Source organism: Pongo pygmaeus, chromosome 14 (genome assembly GCF_028885625.2).
Source record: "Pongo pygmaeus isolate AG05252 chromosome 14, NHGRI_mPonPyg2-v2.0_pri, whole genome shotgun sequence".
Classification (NCBI taxonomy): domain Eukaryota; kingdom Metazoa; phylum Chordata; class Mammalia; order Primates; family Hominidae; genus Pongo; species Pongo pygmaeus.
Window position 1 is genome coordinate 116730174 of NC_072387.2, and position 17412 is coordinate 116747585.

Below are 17412 nucleotides of genomic sequence, written 5' to 3' on the forward strand. Positions count from 1 at the left end.
AAACCTTATAATCTCCCCAGTATGATTTGCCACATTCTTGATCTAACCCAGGGATTGGCAAGCTTTTCCTGTAAAGGGCCAGATAGTAAACATTTTCAGCTTTGAGGACCATATGGTTACTGTTACAACCACTCAACTCTTCCAGGTAGCAGGAAAGCAGCCATAAACAATATGCAAAAAGACTGGCATGGCTGTGCTCCAATAAAACTTTATTTACAAAAACAGGCACTGACTTGCAGGCTACAGATTGCAGACCCCCGGTCTGATTGAATTTTAGCTCCTCTTCTTCCACATCTACCATTTCCAATGGACTGAAAAAATGGCGCCCTAAAGATATCCATGTTCTCATCTCTGAAATTTGTACATGTTAAGTCATATGATTAAAGAAAAGAGAAGTTCTTTGCATATGTGATTATGTTAAGGGTCTTGAGATGGGGAGATTATTCTGAATTATCCAGGTAGGTCCTAAAGCAGTCACATTCATATCCTTTTAAGAGGGAGGGAAAGGGAGAGTTGATGATGCCCACACAGGAGAGGAGAAGGCAAAGGGGCCAAGGAGGAAGACATTGGGATGACGAGTCTACAATGCAAGGAACGCCAGCAACCACCAGGAATTGGAAGAGGCAAACAAAGGAATCTTTCATAGAGCATCCAGATGAAGCCCAGCTCTGGTGTGTGCTTGATTTCAGCTCCATAAGACTCATTTCAAATTTCTGGCTTCCAGAACTGTAAGAGAATAAATTGACATTGTTTTAAGCCATGAAATTTGTGGCTCTAGGAAACTTACCCCCTTGCTACTCATGACTATTGTCTCACTTTTTAAAACAATTTTATAAAATCTATTTATTTCCTAGATGGACATTATCTCTTATTAAACAATGAACAAAATATGTGATATAAAATCATGCATTTAAAATATGGAAAGACAAACCAATATCTTAAAGTACATGAAGACAAACTTCAGGAGACAAATATTAAATATATCCAAAAACTAATCGGACCTTGACTTTGCTTACAAATTGTTTAAATGGAAATGGAATTCGTGTTTAAGAAATGTTTTCACTGATGGAAGAATAAATCTAACAAAACCATTATGTAAAAACATAGATTTACAAAGCCAATGTGTTTCTTAGTTTTAATTTTTATATACCCTACATGATGTTCATATTAAATGAAAATAAAGTTTTAAAAGTCTATCAGTGTATACGAAAGAAATTCAGTTGCTCAAGTACTAGTTAGAACTTCATATTGATCTTTCTCCCTTGAGGTGCTGCTCACAGGTTACACCCTCATGTACTTTTTCTTTGCATTGTCAGTGACCAAACTCTTGGACATGCCCTCAAGTCACTGTAGACTTCAGCTTCTGAGTCATGTTTTTCCACTCTAAATCCAGTCATTGTCTTGTGACTTTAACACCAAAGAGGAAGTCCACCCAGTTAAGACCTTCTACCCAAGTTCCTTGACTAACCAGATTCCAACAAACCTGGTCTTCGCTTTACTGTGTTTCAGAAATCCACTTCCGTGACTGCATTCTTGGCCTTGGTACCACTCTTAAAGTTATTATATATTTGGAATATTCAGCTGAAACCCAAAAATCTCTGGCTTGCCCTGTCTGTTCCTCTACCTCCCACCCTCTTCCTCCCAGGACTCCACAACTGTGGACTTCATTCAGCAATCCCTTGCCTCATTTCTTCCCTGTCCTCCCCTCCTAGCTTCAGTTCCTCCACAGATGAACCCCAGGGAGAAGCACTCTTGCCATTCTTCTCTGAGTCCCTCAATTCTCTTGCCCCCTTGTCCTCCCACAGCACTTGGAGTGAAAATTCCGAACCTTGGATCAGATTCTTCCTTCATAGCACCCAAAAGTCATGGTCTCCAGCCTCAGTGGACTACTCAGCCACCCACCCATTGTTCACTCTTAGGACCTCATGTCCAGTTCGACTACTCAGCCACCCACCCATTGTTCACTCTTAGGACCTCGTGTCCAGTCTTTTTGCCGTCTTGGCTATTCTTCTCTGAATAGTAAGTTCTGTCTGAATTTTAGCTCTTTCCTAGAGATCCTGCCACCACATCTACTGTTTGTGGTGAGCTGAAAAAATAAGAGTTTCGTGCTTCCCCCATGGTGTCCTGCATCTAAATATTTTCCTCTTTAATGTAGGCATTGCCTGCTGTTGTTCCTGTTTGCTTGTTTGTTTTTTCCTAGCTGTGACATACTGCAGCCTTCATGCATCCAGTTTACAGTAGCTAAACTTTTCTTCTTCTTTTGTATGTGTTTCACTGTAAAGCCATATTTCTTTCATTTTCTTGTTTTCAACTTTAATTTTGGATCGTAGCATAGGGCTTCACATTGAACCTTACTAACAGTGTAGATGGTGAAGCACAGTGAGGCGTCTATGGTTTTCAATCTGCCTTTTCACTTGTGCTCCTCCATGCACCCTTCAACCAAGCCTGCCTTTCTTATTTGTAAACATGCCATGTGGTTCAATTGGGATCTGATTTCTTTCTTACTCTCTTCATTGTTCACTACAGGGATGTTCTCTAGCTCTCAGCCCAGCCAATTGAAATATCCAATGGCTCTGGCCTCCATGATTGTAGGACATGGCCCAAATCAGGTCAATCAACACCTTCCACAGAATTTTTGCTGAGATCATAAAGAGAAACACTCTTCCTTCTCTGGTACCATGGATGGTAAAGGAAATACAAGACTAAGATAGCCAGTGTCAGTCTTTCACGCTAAGCCTGTAAGAGAAAAAGCAAAGCTGAAAGATGGAGAGAAACATAGAACCCCAATAATATAATTCAAACCCCATGAGCCAGTCTTCCACCCCTGTATCTTCCAATTTACATAAGCCAATAAATTTCATTTCTTATTTAAGTTCTTTTAGACTGAGTTTCTAAAATGTACAATTGAAAGAAATTTGACTAAACACCTTCTAAATTGCTTCTTTAAAATTCTATCATCCACCCAGCGTGGTGGCTCACTCCTGTAATCCCAGCACTTTGGGAGGACGAGGAGGGCGGATCACTTGAGGTCAGGAGTTCAAGACCAGCCTGGCCAACATGGTGAAACCCCGTCTCTGGTAAAAGTACAAAAATTAGCTGGGCATGGTGTTGTATGCCTGTAATCCCAGCTACTCAGGAAGCTGAGGCAGGAGAATCACTTGAACCTGGGAGGTGGAGGTTGCAGTGAGTGAAGGCTGAGACAGGAGAATCGCTTGAACCAGGGAAGCAGAGGTTGCAGTGAGTGGAGATTGCGCCATTACACTCCAGCCTGAGAGAGAGAACGAGACTCCGTCTCAAAAAATAATAATAATACATATATATATGAGTTAGAATAGTGTTTAGCACATAGTTACTGATCAATTAAAAACTAATTACAGATGTTCCCCAACTTAACAGTGGTTTGACTTATAATAGTGGGAAAACAATACACATTCAGTAGAAACCGTGCTTTGAGTTCCCATATGACCATTTCGTCTTTCACTTTCAGCACAGTATTTAATAAATTACACGAGATATTCAACACTATTATAACATAGGCTTTGTGTTAGATAATTTTGCTGAACTGTAGGCTAATGTAAGTATTCTGAACACACGTAAGGTAGGCTAGGCTAAATTGTGATGTTTGGAGCAACACGCTGCCTCAAAAAAAATTATTTCATTCAATATATTTGTCAAAAGATCTTAACTACTTTTCATTAGAAAAATAAAAATTAGCAACACACAAATGTGCCCATCAGACAGTGAAAAAAAATGGCTTCAGCTTTTCAGTGCAAATATCACTTTAGATTGAGAGCAATCAATTATTCCACATAGTTTAAGAATTGTCATTTCATTAGCTGAGAACTTACCCCTCTTTTTTGTTTATAATGATACCATAGTAGATCTTTATGGAATTTTTGCTAACAAAGTACTTATGTCATGTTTATCACATTCTGTTGATGGACTTTTCTCTAAGGAACATAAAGAAAATTATCTAACAAATCCGTATTTTTTTCTAAATACTCATTTACAATTATTTTAATAATCTATTTTGAGATTTGATATATAGCTTACCTATTTATAGTTTATGGAGTTCACTTTCTCCCTCTTCTTCCTCCAGTAGCCATAGTTTCTCAAAGATTACAAAAATAATTCAGAGCTTTAATTTTTAACTAATTGATCATAAATATATATATTCATTTGGAGTATCTGGATACCACATTACAATGCCTTCATCTACTTGAGGTTTCCTCTCACTAACATTTGTTCTACCTTTTACATTGTGAATCTAGTCTCACCAAGAGAGTCAAAACAGAATTTGAGACCCTCATCCTTCACAGTTCATGCTGATATATACACCAAGTCTAAAATCTATGCATTTCTTATTTCTACTTTTTTCAAACATAATAAATAAAGTTTTATCATATAGGTAATCTCTAGTTGGCTTTCTACAATTTTCCTTCATTTATTCATATTTTAGTTGGTTAATAACTTAATTTTATATATTAGTGTTTCCCAAAGTACAAGATTGTAATTCAGCAAGTGACTACTAAAGTATCAGGGGACAAGATGCTTCCTGCATTAGATTTCTTTTTTCATGCAACCATATTATACTTTAGACTCAAGTTGAGTTAAAATAAAATGTTTTCAAAAACCTAGCACTGTGTGAACTTAATCTATGTTTCACTTATCACTTTACGTTGTATTAGTTATCTCCACATTTTCTAAACTATATAAATTACAATATCTCTCACTATGACATTAAAAAACACCTTTTTACATGCTTAAAACACATGTATAACCCGTTCATATTTTAAATTTTTTTATATTGTTATATGTATAATTTTCCAGCAAGTACAATAATTTGAAATGAAGCAGCAAACTGTAAGCACTAGTTACAGGATTAAAATAATGTAATTCTTACTGCAGTTGCACACTTTTAACACCATGTGTGAGCTCAAAGACATTTAGTGATAAATCCCACATGAAATTGCTGGGCAACTCTGAAGGTTCTGGTGGAAAATGCATTTAGTAAATGTTAAAAGTTAGAAAACCATCAAAAATTGAAATTTACCCTTGATGCTGCTCTGCAGGGTGCTGGCAGTCAGGTAAAAGGCAAGGTAGAGCCTGTGGTCGTCACATTCGGAGGCTGCGCATCACAGAGCCATTACTGGACACTGACTCTGGTTGGTGCTTTTTTTTTTCTCAATTAGGTTTGCTTCAATAGAAGAACAAGAAATGTTTCTCGAATAAACTGAATGCTTTTATAAATTAAAACCTCATGTATAAGTAGTTCAAGAAACCCAACTGTATTTCTTTTGTTTTTTATTTTTTATTTTTGAGACAAGGTCTTGCTCTGTTGCCCAGGCTGGAGTACAGCAGTGTGATCACAGCTCACTTCAGCCTTGCCCTCTTGGGCTCAGGTGATCCTCCCACCACAGCCTCCTGAGTAGTTAGGACTATAGGTAGGTGCAGTACACCTGGCTAATGTTTTGTATTTTTTGTAGAGATGGGGTTTCACCATGTTGCTCAGGCTGATCTTGAACTCCTGACTTCACGTGATTCACCTGCCTCAGCCTTCCAAGGTGATTATAGATGTGAGTCTCTAAACTGGTCTCAACTTCATTTATTTAATTGAATGTTTAGAAGGAGCAACTTAACTCTCAGCAAATTAAGATGTGCCAAATGTGTATGTACACACATACACACATAATTTCACATATAGTAGTCTGCTATATATGTTTCTGGTTCAAACTTCTTTGTGGATCCCTTTTGGATGGTCAAGAAGTATTTTAAACCCTAAATTAAATTAAGCAGTGTCTTTGTTTTAAATTAGCTTCTTCTTGGTCATTTCAGTCTCTTTTGTCTAAATGCTCAGGTTTGTCTTTTTAATTGAAAAAATATTATTTTAGTGTATCTACACAATCATTCTTCTCAAGATAGCATTTGAGTACAAAGAAAAACAATTTGTCCTGTGTTAATGACTGAGTCTCAAGTCCAGGCTTGAGTTTTTTGCTGTTCCCTGCACCCTTGAATCATCCACGCCATGCCTGGACTATCCCTTACCATGCTTGATCTCTCATAAACCTTCTGGCATCAGCTGATGGAGCCACTTCTGGTAAACTTGTTTCTCTCAACATTGGCCATGAGCAATGTTTTCAATCTCCCCAGCCAATGAGTGTCACTTTGCTCTTGCTGGAGTATAACATCTATGGGGCCGAGTGCGGTGGCTCACGCCTGTAATCCCAGCAGTTTGGGAGGCCAAGGCGAGTGCATCACCTGAGGTCAGGAGTTTGAGACCAGCCTGATTAACACGGTGAAACCCGGTCTCTACTAAAGATACAAAATTAGCCGGGAGTGGTGGCGCATGCCTGTAATCCCAACTACTTGGGAGACTGAGGCAGGAGAATCATTTGAACCAGGGAGGCAGAGGTTGCAGTGCAACAAGAGCAAAACTATGTTTCAGAAACAAAAAAACAAAACAACAACAACAACATCTATGGGGCTCCGTGGACCCCTGTACCTGGCCCCTGGCTTGAGTATTCTACCCTTTGGCTTCTAGGGGGCAATGTCACCCCTCATAAAGGAATCTTCTTACAGCCCTTCTGGGTCACTTGTTACTTTTCGCATCCCCCATTAAGAATGCTCAGTAACTTCTAGATCCCAGTAGGTTCTCTCATGTCCCTTGTGCTGGTGCAGGGAAGGGACATTGTGCAAGACACTTCCTTTCAGAGACCAAAACAGGAAGCGGGACAGGAGACCTCTGTGTTCAGCATCAGTCTCAACATAGCTGGGATGTCTCTACCTTACTTCTTCATGTTTTAGCTCTGTTTGAGGCCCCTACTATTGGGTGTCTTGCTTTCTTCTTTGATTTCCCTCACTGTTTCATAAGATCCTCTTTCCCTTTCCTGTCTAGTAGAAACACTCCTATATCATGTCCCCCTTCTCCTTACCCTGTATACTTTCTGGGTTTTAGATAGTAGCTCCTTTTTTTCTTTGCAGGAGCACTAAACTTCAAGCTTAGTCTTAAGGGTGAACGAGGTGCAGGCAATTTAATTCATAAGATTATGAATTAAATGTGTACGGCCGGGCACAGTGGCTCATGCCTGTAATCCCAGCACTTTGGGAGGCTGAGATGGGTGGATCACCTGAGGTCAGGTATTTGAAACCAGCCTGGCCAACATGGTGAAACCTTGTCTCTACTAAAAATACAAAAATTAGCTGAGCATGGTGGCGGGTGCCTGTAATCCCAGGTACTTGGGAGGCTGAGGCACAAGAATCGCTTGAACCCAGGAGGTGGAGGTTGTGGTAAGCAGAGATCGTGCCACTGCACTCCAGCCTGGGCGACAAAGTGAGACTTGGTCTCAAAAAAAAAAATAAATAAATAAAAATAAATAAAAATAAATTGTTTTTGTATTTTCAAAATATACTCTGGGTTGCACTATAAAGTACTGTGTTTAGTGGCTTCTGCCTTGTGCTCATCACATGGAAGTGTGAGCAAGTGTCTTGAGCCATTCTCTAATCTCTTCATTCCGTAATGCCTCTACCATTCAGTTTATAAGATGACATTTTCTTAACACACTCTTCCTAAGATCATCCCACTGCTCTTACCTTATCATTCACTTTCCTAGGCAAGGCCTTTCTGTTTTGGACTTAATCTGCCATATGAATATGAAAGGCGAAATAACAGGCTGGGCGCTGGAAAAAGATTTCCTGGTGTCAAATTCTTACCTAATTATGGGAAGTAAGACAAATCATTTAATGTCTCCGTGCTTCAGTTTTCTTATCTTTAGTCATGAGCGTAATAACAGTTGTTGTGACAATTAAATGAGGTGATGCATAGAAAATGCTTAGAAAAAGCACAGGACCTGGCATGGGATTCGTGCCCTGTGCATTTTAGCTGTTATTACGATAGAATCAAAGCACCTCAGGTGTGGAAAGATGGTAGGTACAAACTTGCAGTGTTTGAAACTGCCTTTAACATTCCTGTTAAATATTTATACAACTTCTCCTTGAATGCCTCAAGTAAAAGGAGACTCGATACCTTCTAAGGTAATTCATTTTATCATTGGAGAAGTCTGGCTATTATAATGTTCTCCTTTACCTCAAGTAAATAGCTATCTCCCTGAAATATCTATTTATTATTCCTAGAAAGGTTTCTTGGGGCCATTTAAAATAAATCTAATTTTACTTTTGTTTGAGAGCCCTTTTAATATTCGAGCATAGTCAGTATGCCTGTTTCTTTTCATATTGCATTTCCTCATGGGCTAGACAGTCAGGTATCTCTAATTGGTCCTCTTACAATATGGTTTAAGTCCCTTTACCATCTGGGCATGGGAAGTCACATAAGCTATCATGACTCCAGCAAGATCCTGTTATCCTGACAACAAATGGATTAGGAACAACTATGTTTCTTAAAATCAGACTAGAAACATCCTTTAGCTCTTTGGAAATTATAGTCCACATGCAAGAATGGTAATTCTCCTTTTATCTAATGTCATATAGAAATCAGGTGCTCTGCAGTTGAGAGTTTGCTAAATAATATTAACCCTTTAAGCACCAAATGTATTTTTGGGTAGCAAGTGTGATACTTCCCCAATTCTAAAATCTTATGGTAGATTCTGTCAGTGCATACAAAGTTATAGAACATACAGTGAATACCAAACTTGACAGTTTAAAAATCTGAAAGTCAGAGGTAACGCATGCCTACAAATCATTGTAGAGCTTGACAGTAGTGATCCATGTCAATTAGAATAACTCTGAGAATGCACCACAAGTTTAGAGGTGGGAGAGATCACCTCCATCAGGTGTGGTCAGGAGTGAGGATCAGGTGTGGTCAGGAGTGAGGATCAGGTGTGGCTAAGAGTGAGGATCAGGTGTGGTCAGGAGTTAGTGGGGAGGACTTCATGGTCAAGCGGGAAGACAGAACGGCCCTTCAGAATGGCTAGAGTTTTAAGAGGTGGAAATGTCAAGTATAACATTACAGGAGAAATTGCACTGAAGTGCTGGGGGAGGTATGTACAAGAAGTGAGGGAGCACAAAGTGAAATCAGGAAGCAGTGGAACAGCAGGCTTCCATTCCGCAATAAAAATTAAAGTGCACCTGTGCAATCCAGGTCTTGCAGTGTTGAACATGGACAAGTCATTTCAGACCTGGTGGTGTTCATAGATTGTTGGGACAGAGAAATAGAAAGCAAATACCACAAATAAATGAAACAATTATAATTCTGATATTTCAGTAAAGGAAAGATACAAAATGTGGTGAGAATATATAAGTCCCTGTGAGTTCAGAGATGGCTTTCTGGGGTTGACATTTAAGCTGGGAAGTAGTAGGAGTAGAAGTTCCCTGGGTAAGATGGAAAGCTGGAAATTAAGAAACTTTACAAACACGAGGAATCGCATGGATAAAGCCCCTGAGGCAGGATGGTGTGTATTTTATTGGAGGAACTTGGAGTGGTTAGAATTCAGAGAGTGAGGAGGAGAAAAGCAAGAGATGGGGGAGGGTGGTCTGATGTTTCAGGTTAATCCTGACAGTAATAGAATTGCCAGGCTTTGAGCACACACTGACAGGGGCAGATTTGCATTTTTAAATGAAAGGCAATGAATTGAAGGGACATGATGGATTTGCCATCCAAGTAGATGAGCTTGCCTAGAGAATGAGTGTGGCACCGAGGAAAGATCACCTAACACTGAACCAGTAAAAACACCAGCATTAGAACATCAGAGAGTGGGAGAGAAGCTAATTAAGAAGATTCTGAGAGACTAGGGATCGTAAGGACCGCACACTTTAATCGACAAGTCAAGAAGTAATTTTGACCTCTTGGTCCAACTGAAAGGCAACCATCCTAACAAAAATTTTCCAAATCCATGGAGCAAAGAGTCACTTCTTCATCCCCAAAAATGGCCACAATATTTATTTTTCTTTTCTTTCCTGTCATTTTCTACCCTGAAACATATTTATTTATCTATTTATTTATTTTTGAGACAGAATCTCACTCTGTTGCCCGGGCTGGAGTGCAGTGGTGCAATCTCAGCTCACCGCAACCTCCACTTCCCAAATCAAGCAATTCTCCTGCATTAACCTTCTGAGTAGCTTGGATTACAAGCGCGCACCACCACGCCCGGCTAATTTTTGCATTTTTAGTAGAGACAGGGTTTTGCCATGTTGGCTAGGCTGGTCTCGAATTTCTGACCTCAGATGATCCACCCGCCTCGGCCTCCCAAAGTGCTGGGATTACAGGAATGAGCCACCGCACCCGACCAGAAATATAGTTTTTTTTACAAACACATCCTTTCTATAGACTAAAAGCTTTCAATGTCAGAATCTATTTTTTGTTCATCTTTGAATCACCCAAAGAACTGAACAGAGAGATTTGTATATGAGTACTCAGTTTTTTATTGAATTAAAAAAAGGGTCTAATTTGTGAAACAGGAAGATGAATGGTAGATATGGTTATGCACAGGAGGGATTGCTGAGGAGAGAGACCACAGACCTGGTACAGAAGTACTGCAGTAGATCTTTGGGGAAACAAAGATTAATGGCAGCAGGAATAAGAGGAAGAAATAAATTTGAGGGGCATTGGAAGATAAATTGACAGAGTTTAGTGATCTCATCCTATTGTATGATTTAAACACTTTTATACACTGATGATTCCCTTGTTTATGTATCTAATCCTTGCCTCTCCTTTGAGATCTAGACTCATATATTCCACTGTTGACTCAGCATCTCATGATTGTCCCATCCTCAATTCCACTCTTTCCCTAGTCTTTCTCACATTCTTCAATGGCATGACCAATCAGGAATTGCTCAGGAATCCTGTTAGATTCATACTTTTCTGTCATCTTCTCTCACCTGGCTTCATACTGAGCCAATAATCAAGCCCAACTCCACATTCAAACCATATTCTAAATTTGTCTCTTCTTCCACCCCAGCCATGCTAGCCTTATCTTCTTTTCTCTGCAGTAATACAAACGCCTCCTGACTGGCTGCCTTTCCTTTGTCTTTCTGCAGTCCATTCTCCAAACAGCAGCCAGTGATCCTTCACAAACCTGTCAGAATGTGCCATTCCACTGTTTGAAACCTTCCGGTGCCTGCCACTGCACATAGAATCAAACCCCAAATCTTTATTGGCCCCTGCCTGCCTCTCTGACTTCATTGGAATCCCTTTCCAACCTGCCACCCTGCAGTCAGCCCTTCTCAGCTGGGGTTCTTTTAGAGAATGAAACCACAGTGCCGTAAAGCATGTGTTACATATAGTGGCTTCTCTCTTGTTTCTCTAGAATGGCCCAAACTTGAGAGAATTTGGGAAATAGTCTTGCAGGTCATTTCCTACAGGATTTCATTCTCTTAGGGACCCTGGTGGAGAAAGACTGCTGCACACCTGGACATAGATATTCTTTTTTGTCACTTGAACATGAATCCCAGCCCCTAGAACTTTGCACTTGTGCTTTTCTTCATAAGGATTGCAATTTCCCCAGAACCTCACGGAGCTGGCTCTTTCCATCACTCAGGACTTAGCACGAAAGTTTAATGAAAGGCCGGACATGGTGGCTCACGCTTGTAATCCCAGCACTTTGGGAGGTCGAGGCGGGTGGATCACGAGGTCAGGAGATCGAGACCATCCTGGCTAACACGGTGAAACCCCATCTCTACTAAAAATACAAAAAATTAGCCAGGTGAGGTGGCGGGCGCCTGTAGTCCCAGCTACTCGGGAGGCTGAGGCAGGAGAAGGGCGTGAACCTTGGAGGCGGAGCTTGCAGTGAGCAGAGATTGCGCCACTGCACTCCAGCCTGGGCGACAGAGCGAGACTCCGTCTCAAAAAAAAAAAAAAAAAGTTTAATGAAAGTGTCTGTTCCCATAGAGACTTTTCAAAACTCCTAATTTCTTTTTCTTTCTTTCTTTTTTTTTTTTTTTTTTGAGACGGAGTCTCGCTCTGTTGCCCAGGCTGGAGGGCAGTGGCGCAATCTCGGCTCACTGCAAGCTCCGCCTCCAAGGTTCACGCCATTCTCCTGCCTCAGCCTCCCGAGTAGCTGGGACTACAGGCGCCCGCCACCACGCCCGGCTAATTTTTTGTATTTTTAGTAGAGATGGGGTTTCACCGTGTTAGCCAGGATGGTCTCGATCTCCTGACCTCGTGATCCACCGGCCTTGGCCTCCCAAAGTGCTGGGATTACAGGCGTGAGCCACCGCACCCGGCCAAAACCCCCATTTCTGAGGTAGCTTCACCTCCCAAGCTGCCACTATCTTATAACCCTGTTACTTTCTCCTTATCATCTCTTATTATATACATATATATTTATATATTCATGTATATATCTCTATCTATCTTTGAGGCCCTTATCTAGATTTTTAAAATTATAGGCACAAATTGGATGTATACATAGGCAGCTTTCTACATTTATCATTAACATTCTCCTGACCATTCATTTGGCTTCTATAGTAGACAACAGCAAAAAAAGTCTGATTGGAGGTAATATAGTCAATCATAATTTCATTCCATCCAGTCTGTGTTTGACATGAATGCTCAGTCTTTCCTGCCATCTGCATTCTCTGTCCTGAGATGGCAACTGGGGCTCACCCCTTTATGGCATCAGCATCAGTGGAAAGGCCTCTCATTGATCTTTTGCTAAGCGGTTCTGTGCTGCTTGGTTATTGAGCTTCACATGTACAGACTGGCTGCAGTTACCTGTTGTGCCTGCTGTAACCTATGGTCATGACACCCACATTTTAAAAAATGTTTGAAAATAGTTTGCCTCTCAGTTTACTTATCTTCCCTGTTCTGTTGCTGCCCCTCCTTTCTTGGGAAGCCCAGTGTCTTAGTCCGTTTTGTGTTGCTGTAACAGAATACCTGAGATTTGGTAATTTATAAAGAAAAGAGGTTTAGTTGGCATACAATATTGGTGGCTGAAGAGCCCAAGGCTGGGTAGCCGCATGTAGTGAGGCCCTCAGATTGCCTCAATTCACAGCAGAAAGTGGAAGGAGAGTGGGTGTGTGCAAAGAGATTGCATGGTGACAGAGGAAGCAAGAGAGAAATCGAGGAAAGCAGGCTCTTTTTAACAACCCACTCCTGAGGGAACTAATCCATTCCAAGAGAGAAAAAACTTACCCTCAGGACGGTATTAATCTATTCATGAGGGATCCACGCCCATTCCCCAAACATTTCTCACTAGGTCCCACCTCTCACCACCACATAGATGAATAAATTTTAACATAAGTTCTGGTGGAGATCAACCATATCCAAACCATAGCACCCAGGAATGCTCTAATGCTACACTGATGATGAAAATTGTGCCTAGGATGTATGTAGCATCATCAACTACATTGGTGGTTATGGTCTGAGGGGCAGTGCACACTCCTCCTCCCTATTGTATCAGTCAGGATGGACTAGGTTACATCGTGGTAACAAGCACCTCCCAAAAATCAGTGGCTCAAAAACCAATAGTTTATTTCATGCTTATGTTACATGTCCTTCAACTTCATCTGGGGCTTTGCTCTGCATCACTCCAAGGACCATCGGATGTGGCAGTTGTCATCCTGAACATGAAACATGTCATTTTCACTCACATTTTATTGGGCAAAGCAAATCACACAGCATGCCTAACTTTTAGGTTAAGGCAGTATACTTCCACTGCAGGCTCAGGAACTATTTGGTAAAGAGTGCTAATTACTCATGATTCTTGCAGTCATCCTGATTGACACCATTTTTGGTCTTAAACTTGAGTGTGTGTGTGTGTGTGTGTGTGTGTCAGAATCACCAGGAGGGCTTGTTAAAACACAAATTGCTGAGCCTCATTCAGAATAGGTGTGAGGTGGGTCCAGGAATCTGCATCTCACAGGTGAAGGTGATGCTGTTGGTGGAGAGAGCTGCTACTCTACAGCTCAGAAGCTGTTGGTTTGTGAGGCTTCTCTAAGAAGCTTGCTGCCTCTGGAGACTCACTTTGGGAATTAAAGCATGTATTGCTGCATTCCCTTAAAGAAATCTGGCATTTCTCTTAGAGCTTATGTTATTTTACTGCTCTTCTACCACAAGCTCATGCTTGTGGGTAAAGTGCTGGTAACTTTTGAAGTTCAGGCAATAGACCTTACCCATGTCCAGTCTTCTTTTTCAATAAGTTTTTATTTAATAAATAAATGTTAACAGTTTCTATCATGCAAAGTACACATGCAGTGGCTCCAGCCTCTTTGCTGGGAATCTTTGAAGAGGTTTAACTAGCTAGCAACTAACAACATTCAAGTCTTTGTATGCTCATCCTATAAGTCTAATGTGAAGGTTCTATGTAAATGAATATTTTAAAAACTACTGTATTTGAAAGGAAAAACACGATCGATTACTGCTAAGAACATATAATTAAGTTTAGTCAGTAAAGTATTCTTTTGCTTTAATAAATATAAAAATGATGCTGTTTAAAGAGATTTTCATGAATTTTAAACATTAGCCCTGGCATTCATTTTTAATATAGGGAAAAATTTTGCTAAAGTAGAAATTTGGCTCATTCCTGGTTCAAACTTTAAGAAATCCCGTATTATTGGAGTCACATTAGTAAAGTTCAGCTCTATTTACAAATCGCACTGGATACATTTGAGTTTGGATGTATAGGGACAATTTTCCTGAAAATAGAGCTATTTCGTCAGAGTAAGTTCCCACCCAGCTGATTCATCATACCCTGAAATACCAGGCTATTTCTGAAACATTTGGTTAAGCCAGCTGATATTTTTAAGCAGATGTTATCACCTTTCCTCTAAGTCTAAACAAACATATCTGTCTCCACCTAGGCTAGAAGTTTAGGGGATATGTGTGCACATTAGACTCATAGATTTTACCAAATGAAATATTCTACTCTACGATAGCATTTCTTTTTCAAAATATTAATGTAGTCTTCACCATTAAGACACAACGTTCTTTACTTTCATAATAGGTTTTGCTTCTCATTATAAAAATAGTACATATTCATCATAGTAAGTTTAGAAAACACAAAGTGAAAGAAAAGTCACCTCAGATTCCATGGTTCAGAGATATTGCGAATGTATTAGTTTATATTCTTCTAGTCCTTTATTTTTCTTGTGCTTATAAAAATATCTTTTAAAAATGATAATGTAGGGCCGGGTGTGGTGGCTCACGCCGGTAACCCCAGCACTTTGGGAGGCCAAGGCAGGTGGATCACCTGAGGTCAGGAGTCGAGATCAGCCTGGCCAACGTGGTGAAACCCTGTCTGTACAAAAAATACAAAAATTAGATGGGCATAGTGACACATACTTGTAATCCCAGCTACTCGGGAGGCTGAGGCGGGAGAATCGCTTGAACCTGGGAGGCAGAGGCTGCAGTGGGCCAAAATCTCATCACTGCACTCCAGCCTAGGTGACAGGGTGAGATTCTGTCTCAAAAAAAAAAAGAGAGAAAGATAATGTACTTACCACTGGGTAACCTGCTTTTTAAAAACCAGTATATCAAAAACTTTCCTCCAATCCACTAAATATTATTCTACATAATATTAATGGCTGCATTAAATTATATTTTAATAAACATTTTACATTAACAAAGGAAAACAAAGTGCACTAGCACTTTCTTGTTTAAATTATTGATTGGGAAAGCACTTTCTAGGTAATTCATGATTTATAGCACAAGGCATGCAATAAATTTAGCGGTCATAATGATTCACCAAATTATTTTATGATCGTGACTTCCTACAGAGAAAGGAGCTTCAATAATCTTCAATAATTGAACTTGAAATCCAGTTCCTAAGATTTGCAGAAAGTTTAAAATAAGTCCATGTACCTTATAACTTTCTTAATATTTGCATCTGTAGAATCAATGTAGTACTGAGAGATGAAAGAGATCTCAACAGAGGACCTAGTTCACCCATTTCACTATAATCTGTTTAGTTTAATTTGCATATCTTAATTTGAAACATCAGTATACAGAAATCTTCACAGATTTTGTCTCTGATTTTTTTTAACATCTATGAATAAAATTCTACAACTGCCTTTACTAGCACCTGCCTGTGTTTAATAATGTCTACTGTCCATGCCTCAGAAGCGTTTGACTCAGAGCAACTCCATCTTGCATAGGGGCTGGGTAAAAGAAGGCTGAGACCTACTGGATTGCATTCCCAGGAGGTTAGGCATTCTAAGTGATAGAATGAGATAGGAGGTAGCTACCAGATACTGGTCATAAAGACCTTGCTATTAAGACAGGTTGCAGTCAGGAAGCCAGCCAAAACCCACCACAACCTAGATGGTGAAGAGAGTGACCTACAGTCGTCCTCACAGCTGATTATATGCTAGTTATAAAGCATTAGCATGCTGAAAGATACTCCCACCAGCGCCGTGATAGTTTACAAATGCCATAGCAACATCAGGAAGTTATCCTATATGGTCTTAAAAGGGGAGGAACCCTCAGTTCCTAGAACTGCCCACCCCTTTCCCAGAAAACTCGTGAATAATCCACCCCTTGTTTAGCAAATAATCAAGAAGTAACAATAAGTATCATTGGTTGCGTAGATGAAGCTGCTGCTCTGCCAATAGAGTAGCCATTCTTTATTCCTTTACTTTCCTAATAAACTTGCTTTCACTTTACTCTATGGACTCACCCCGAAATCTTTCTGGCATGAGATTCAAGAACCCTCTCTTGGTGTCTGAATCAGGACCCCTTTCTGTTAACACATGAATTCATTGTATCTCCCATATAACTTAAATCTCTCCCACTGCGTTTTGGCTACCTCCCTGATGCTGCCTCCTCTGTTCATTTTACTGTAGAGGAAGAACATCTGGTTGCTAATTCTTTCTTGCAAAGATGCTTTCCAATGTGTTGATGAGTAACTTGCAGAGTAGAACAGACCTGCAGGTGGGCTGCCAGGCATTCCAGCTGAGATGACCGTCAACAGGTCAGACACATGATACCTTACGGAGTGGTGTCGTTTCCATTTCATATTTATATTCACCCACTGGGTGTATGGCACTCTAAACAAAGTGTTTACCGTGAAAGCAATCTTGAGATTCAGTGAAACCAGTGTCACTGAACGTGCTACTTAAGTCTCCATTGTAGAATATTTGACACCGTTGAAAGTGATAAAATGAAAAAACATTTAGAAGTAGCTACTTCCCCTCTGTGTTTACTCAGCCAGTGAGGGCTAATTGTTGTGTTGACAACCCAGGGCTTCTACTTGGCTTAATTCTGTGATCTTTTGAAATGTTAATCGCAGTTTCTGTGATGTCATTGTTTCTCCTTCCACAGTTTTAGATGAGACGGAGTACCTTAACTTTATCTTTTTTTAATGACCTAACCTGACTGAAATGAATTGATCTTTTACCTCTTAGCAGGAAATCTTCTGTCTGGGACACCTGTGTGGGTTTCCCCCCATCTCTCACAATACCATTAGCTACCTTAATGGAGCAGATGCTGCCTAATTAACATTTCCACTCGATGTCTCCCTGCAG

The 17412-nt window shown here is 40.2% G+C and overlaps 1 long non-coding RNA gene across 1 annotated transcript; it reads right to left on the reverse strand.

The window, feature by feature from the left end:
* Positions 1-192: 192 nt before the first annotated feature.
* On the reverse strand, positions 193-16723 carry LOC134738040 (uncharacterized). The gene is made up of 7 exons (XR_010123511.1): positions 16566-16723; positions 15233-15350; positions 7591-7710; positions 5054-5197; positions 4054-4111; positions 2506-2736; positions 193-726 (listed from the first exon to the last, which is right to left on the reverse strand). It is a non-coding gene; the product is annotated as an uncharacterized LOC134738040 (long non-coding RNA).
* Positions 16724-17412: the final 689 nt, after the last annotated feature.